Raw genomic sequence first — 6555 nt, forward strand, 5'->3', positions numbered from 1 at the left:
TGTTTTAAAAATAATTAATTAAATTTCATTATACAGATTTAAACAGCATGGAGATATGTACCCAGTAGACTATGAAAGGCCCCAGTAATACCACTCATAAGGCCAAAGAGTTCAGTGGCACCCATGCAAACATGACTTTAGACTACTTCAGTTCAAGTTCTAATTCTGCTACTTGCTACCTGTGTGATGTTGGCTGAGTTACTTATATCCATAAAAAGGGATAACAGGCCGGGCACGGTGGCTCATGCCATAATCCTAGCACTCTGGGAGGCTGAAGCAGGAGAATCACTTGAGCTCAGGAGTTCGAGACCAGTCTGAGCAAGAGCGAGACCCAGTCTCTACTGAAAACAGAAAAAAATTAGCCGGGCGTGGTGGTACATGCTTGTTGTCCCAGCTACTCAGGAGGCTGAGGTGGGAGGATTGCTTGAGCCCAGGAGTTTGAGTTTGCAGCGAGCTATGACGACACCACAGAGCAAGACTATACACAAAAACAAACAAACAAACAAAAAGGATAAATAAAACCTGCCTCAAAATGTTAGGAACATTAAATAAAATCGTCCACAAAAATCACACGGTGTAGTTCCTAGTGTATAACAAGAGCCCAATAACTGTTAATTTATAGCTTATCAGCATTATCATTATGTTTAATAGGCCCCCACATTCAGTGGTTTGATTTAATTCTCAAAGTTATTTCCCTGTTCTTAGTGATTCGAAGATTCTCTTAATTCACTTTCCTTTGACAGGGACTTGGGCCTATTTCTGTACATTCACAGGAACCAGATGCTGTGAGTTGCAACTAAATCCCAGAACAAGTAAGAGCAGGAAATTGGAACAGCATCTGCTCTTTTGCTCTGCTGCCTGTTGGAATTTCCCTACCCACCAATTCACGTATTCATTTACTATCACTGGGACCATTCGATAATCCTATTCACAAATGGATTTTCAGGACAACTTTGGCATAGAACAGAAAGACTTGGGTAACTAGATCCTTCCCCGTTGGTAGCTAAAAGAATCCACCTTCCCTGCGTACAAATTCGAACATATCTTCCCTACCACCACAGATTCCCTTACCATACATATCCACTCAGGGCTCCACAAATGGGTCATCAAACTCCATTCTCCGAATTCCTTGTCCCTGTAAGGCCTTGGAAGAACCTGAGGCTGGCAGTCCTGCATTGATGCCTAATGCTGGCCTGCTCTGACACCCCTCTGGACGTTGCCAACGTGGGCTGCGCATCAACCTACCTGTGCGTATCTACAGTCGGTTCAGCTATAACGCTAGTTTGAAACCGTGAATCTGTTCTAATGTGATTGATATATTAAGAAAGCTTTTAGCACAAAGCTAAATCCTCATTCACTTATGCCAATTTCATCTGCCAATCTCATCGCTAGGCCAATACAAAAACAGCACCCAACTGAACGACGCAGGAAGCCACACATGCGCACACCTCACGAGGACAGCGAGCGGCTACATCCCTCCATCCGCTGCTGCAACTTGCTGTCGGATTTCAGAGAACCTTCCTTCCCTTAACTCAAGAGCTGCAACCTTACAGACTGACCACAGAGCCACACTCCTTCCCTTTCCCTTTCCCTTTTTTCCTTTTAGTCCATTTGTCTTTTCCCACTGTGTTCTCTTTTTTCTCTCTTTTCCTCATTCCTTTTCTATCTCCTCTTGCACACTGGGCAGCCGGCCTGGGAACGGGACAGGCATGCTTCTATTTGAGTGCAGTTGTCTCCAGCATCCACTCTACAAACAAGCAAGGTATTTTCCAAGGTAAAGCGTTTTATTTATTGTAGTATTGATATATTTAATATATCTTCACTTTTTAGCATGGATAAAACTGTTCTACTGTTTTGAGTATGCCCGTATTCCTTTACGTATCAATGAGAAAATTTTTGAACGTTAATAATAATCCCAGCCCTGTGGTTTCTATTGCATGATTTTGCATAGCACAATGATTCTTAAGACACATATATTGGATATGGCAGAACTGACAGTATCTATCTATGGTTATAATTTATTGAGCTTTTATCAGATTCTCCAAAAAATCTGTTATTTATTCAAAAAAGTTTAAGACCAATAGGTCTAGGGAAGCTCTGTCCAATAGAAATATAATGTGAGCCACATGTGTAACTTAAAATTTTTGAGCAGTGAAAAAGTAAAAAGAAACAGGTGAAATTAACTTTAATAATGTTTTATTTAATCCAAATAATATTTCAACATATAATCAACATTTTAAAAAATGAGGTATTTTACCTTTTTTTGTACTAAGTCTTTGGAACATGATATGTATTTCAGCACGTTTCAAGTGCTCGTAGCCTTATGTACATAGAGGCTACTGTATTAAATAGTGAGGGTCTGGAGGATCTCTACCCTTCTGGCCCAGAGCATGGAGGGCAGGGAAAAGGTAAGTAATTCACTGTCTTTTTCTCAAATAATATAAATAAAACTAAAAGGTAGCTATGGTTAAAGAGGGCTTGAAATAAGTCCACCAGATCTCATATGCTACCTAACCTTATTTAGATTAATGCTTTGCTTAGTGCCAGATTTGATGTGGTCCAAGGGTGGGGGAAACATACATCCATCAAAACATATAATCTATTCCATGTGGAACTCTTAGGCAATATGAAGGAAGTTTTCCCTTTCCAAACTCTTCTTGCTAGACTATGAGGCTTAAGAACAGATGAGCAATTTTTGACTAATAGTTCTTCTAACAATAAGAGGCATAGTTTTAAAAATAGCTATCATGAACAAAATAAGAAAAGAAATTAATTTTAAGTTGTTTCATGTAAGACCAATAAATTCATGAAGAGTTTATACATAAAGAAATCAGTTTTTTTAAAAAAAAGAAATCAATTCATAAATAACCTATCTTGGAAATGTAGACCTTCAATGAAAATTTCCCTACATTCAATTGTTTCCAAGTATCAATTTGATCTTCATCAGCACAACACACGCAGAGTTTTCTACATTTTTCAAGGGAAATCTTTCTTCAAGGGAAAATACTATACAAAAGCCAAATAAGTAAAAGCAAAGATCCCTCCCCTCCCCCACCCTCATGTAGTAGTAACTCAGTGGGTTCACTACAGTTCTATGGAGCATCACTGAAAAAACACCCCCTAACAGTTCTGTCATTTAGAATGATCTGGGTAGAAAATTAAGTTAAGCACTTGGGGAAATGCAAAAGATCGTTTTAAAACAAAGAAAAAACAGTCCTGCATTTAAGAAACTTAAAATATATTATCTGAAGAGACAGAACTGAAAACAAATAAATAAAAAAATTAGAGAACAATTATGTGGTACTGGTGATAATTGTAAAAGTTGTTTGAAGAAGGAGTGTTCTGGTTTCTTTAATCTCTAACCTCTAATGCAGAATGACTTTATGAGCAGGCTAAGTAAGCATTAGGGCATACACCACGATTTGAGAAGCAAGGGTCATGACCTCCCATCCAATAACATCTCCTAAAATTCCCTCTTTGGTTCAGTTGTCCATGTGGCTTCTAGTTCCTAACTAACCATGTGCTAGTGTGTGCAAAACCCTCTCCAGACTCAGGATGAAGGAATGTAGCAGTACACTGGGATCAGTATCAAATCAGCCTTATCTGTGACTGTTCATATCCCATCTTCCAGAGTAGGGATCCTACCATGAATCCTCCTGACCTAGGAGCCCAGCCTTAGGTACTGAGTCTTGTTTTTGCTTTCATTCATTGCCTGGTTACTCTAGGTCCTCCAGCGCTGGAATCCAAGAATTTGTGCCCCCTTAATACATCCCCTCTACACCCTTCCCCTCCACAGTCTTTTGCTGGGTCTCAGAAAGCAATAACCCAAAGTAAATATCTGATTGCTCACACTGTACGGAGGCCTGATTTTTCGTGGAAGCCCATCTGTAACACCGCTGCCTGAAATGAGACTCAACTGTTAACTGTTTAACTGGGCTGGCCTATTATTGGGACTGACTGATGCAAGGGCCTATGAGACAATCCACCAATCAATTTTAGGGCTGTGAAACTTCTAGAGGAAATTTCAAACTGGGAACGTTGGGGATCAAAAAGCAATACCCCAGAGTGAAGGCCTAAGAAGCAGCCTCAAAAGAAAAAAGTCTCTCTGACTTTCTCCTGCACTCCTATCTCTTCCCCTTCATTCTCCCCTGAAGCAAGCCATAGAGACTAAAACCCTTCTTTCCCAAAGCCAGACATAAAGCCTAAAAATATTACTCTAACCTTCCCCTGCTTCTCTATGTAACAGCTGACCATAAAGAAATTAAGACCCTCATTCCAAAGGGGTCTTGCCCCATACCCACGAGGAAGGAATGTTATATACAGAACCCAAGAAAAATCTGGACAGCCCTTGCTGAGTTTCCCTACTCAGTCTATTAGCATTAGATTATGCCCTTTTAGTCCAATCTTATTTCTACATGGCTGTCCATACTTCATTGAACCTAAGCATAAAAATGGAGTTGCCTTGTATCTTTGGGTGTCAGCCATGATCCTTATGATGGAGAGAAAAGGAATCACCCCATTTCTACCCCTATACTTTTCAGAGCCTCCAAGTCCCGCAACTAAATTTCAGTAGCTATGGCTGGATCTCTTCTATTAGAAACTGCCTCTCCCTGATATTAACTATGGCTTGCCTAAACCCACAACTTTGTGTTTTCCAGGGTGCTAAAATGATCTTATAATAGCATATTGCACATCAGTGATGAGTAAGGTTGATTTAGGAGATGTGGCCTTCTACCCTGTAATTTTCTTTCTGCTTTATCATTCTGCAAGCACTGCTCACAAAAATGACTTTTTAAGAAGACAGCGGCTTTCAGTCCAGGAAATACAATTCCCGTTCCATTGAACATTACCTCCCCTCACTGCTTATTGCATTGTTTGGGTTTCTCCTCATTCTGCACCCTGATCCCACAAGCCTGTCCATTGTGTAGAAGTAACCCTCCTCTGGTCTATTTTATCTGACTACAAACCCTCTCCCTAAAACCTACCATTAAAAATGCTTCCTTTAAATGCTTGTAGAGTGTCCATAACTCCCTATTGAATGTATGATATATCCCTTGGGAAATAGTTTCATATATTCTATCATCTCATGTCTTAAGTGGTATCTACTTAAAGGCAAAAGCTAGTGTAGAAGGAGTTGAAAGTATATAGAGAGAATCTTCACATTAAGCTCCTTTAAGACACAGAATTATTTACTATAATACACAATATAATAAATATTTAGGAGTGATCGAATATAAGAATTGGTTAAATGAACGTTCGCTCTGTATGGATCAACATACTCTGATCGAGAGCAAGCTGATGAATTTAATGAATTCTAAGAATCTTTAATTATAATTTGAACATCAAGATAAATTAAACTAAGCAATTTTCAAATATCTTTGATATAGGACAATGTAGACTTCAATAATGATATAACAAAGTGTTTAATAAATGAACGTTCGCTCTGTATGGATCAACATACTCTGATCCATGAAGGTCAGGATTCTCAGAGAGCAAGCTGATGAATTTAATGAATTCTAAGAATCTTTAATTATAATTTGAACATCAAGATAAATTAAACTAAGCAATTTTCAAATATCTTTGATATAGGACAATGTAGACTTCAATAATGATATAACAAAGTGTTTAATAAAAAAAAATTGGCCAGGGATAATGTCACTCTCACCATCAATTTTGCTTCCTAGCATGAACTTGATATTGAAATAGCCTACTTACTTATTATTAGATCAAGTTACTGAGAGTTAGTTACAGAAAATTAGCTCCCACTCCACAATTTCCAGTAAAATGAGAATTGTTGACTGTTAGTCCTACTTTATGACACAAGAAAGGAAAAATTATTTTTAAAAGGATTGTAATTACCTAGTCCAACTTCAACATCACTATTAAATGTTAGGAAAGAATCCATTTTCAGAAACTACATTGACCCTTACTGCCAGTCAAGGATAAAACTTGTGTGTAGCAGTGGTGTATAAAGACCAAAGCAACATCCTAATTTTGTTTGCTTCCTTTCATCCTCCCAAATCATCCAGCTAACTGTTGCAGGAAAACCAGCAGAGGGAGCACCAACCATTGTGGGTTTTGTTTTGTGTTGTTTTGTATGTGTGCTCTTAAAAACAAAAGGGATTGTCTTCTTTTATGGATTTTTAGATACTTTATCAAGATTGGCAAAACTGTTGTAACACACAAATGTTATTTGTCATTGCTAAATAGTCTCTTTAACTGTTTTTAATAAATCAGTATTGAAACATTCTCTTTATTAATGTTTTCATTAAGAAAGTAATACATATTTGTTGTACAAAGTGAAACAAATTTTTAAAAGTTTTAAAAATTAATATTCTCCTATGTCTCCTTCAGATATGCATTATAAACAGGCATCTTCTCATACTCTTCTTATAAAAACAAAGTATGCACACACATATATGTGTACTCCTACATGGAGAGACATATATAAATGTATATACATCCTTATGTAGGAGTTGTTTATTTGCTTGTTTGTGTTAAAATGATATCATACGAAAGAAGCCTATTTACAGGTAACAAAATAATATGAAATAT

This window comes from Propithecus coquereli, unplaced genomic scaffold (genome assembly GCF_000956105.1).
Source record: "Propithecus coquereli isolate 6110/MARCELLA unplaced genomic scaffold, Pcoq_1.0 Scaffold123, whole genome shotgun sequence".
NCBI lineage: Eukaryota > Metazoa > Chordata > Mammalia > Primates > Indriidae > Propithecus > Propithecus coquereli.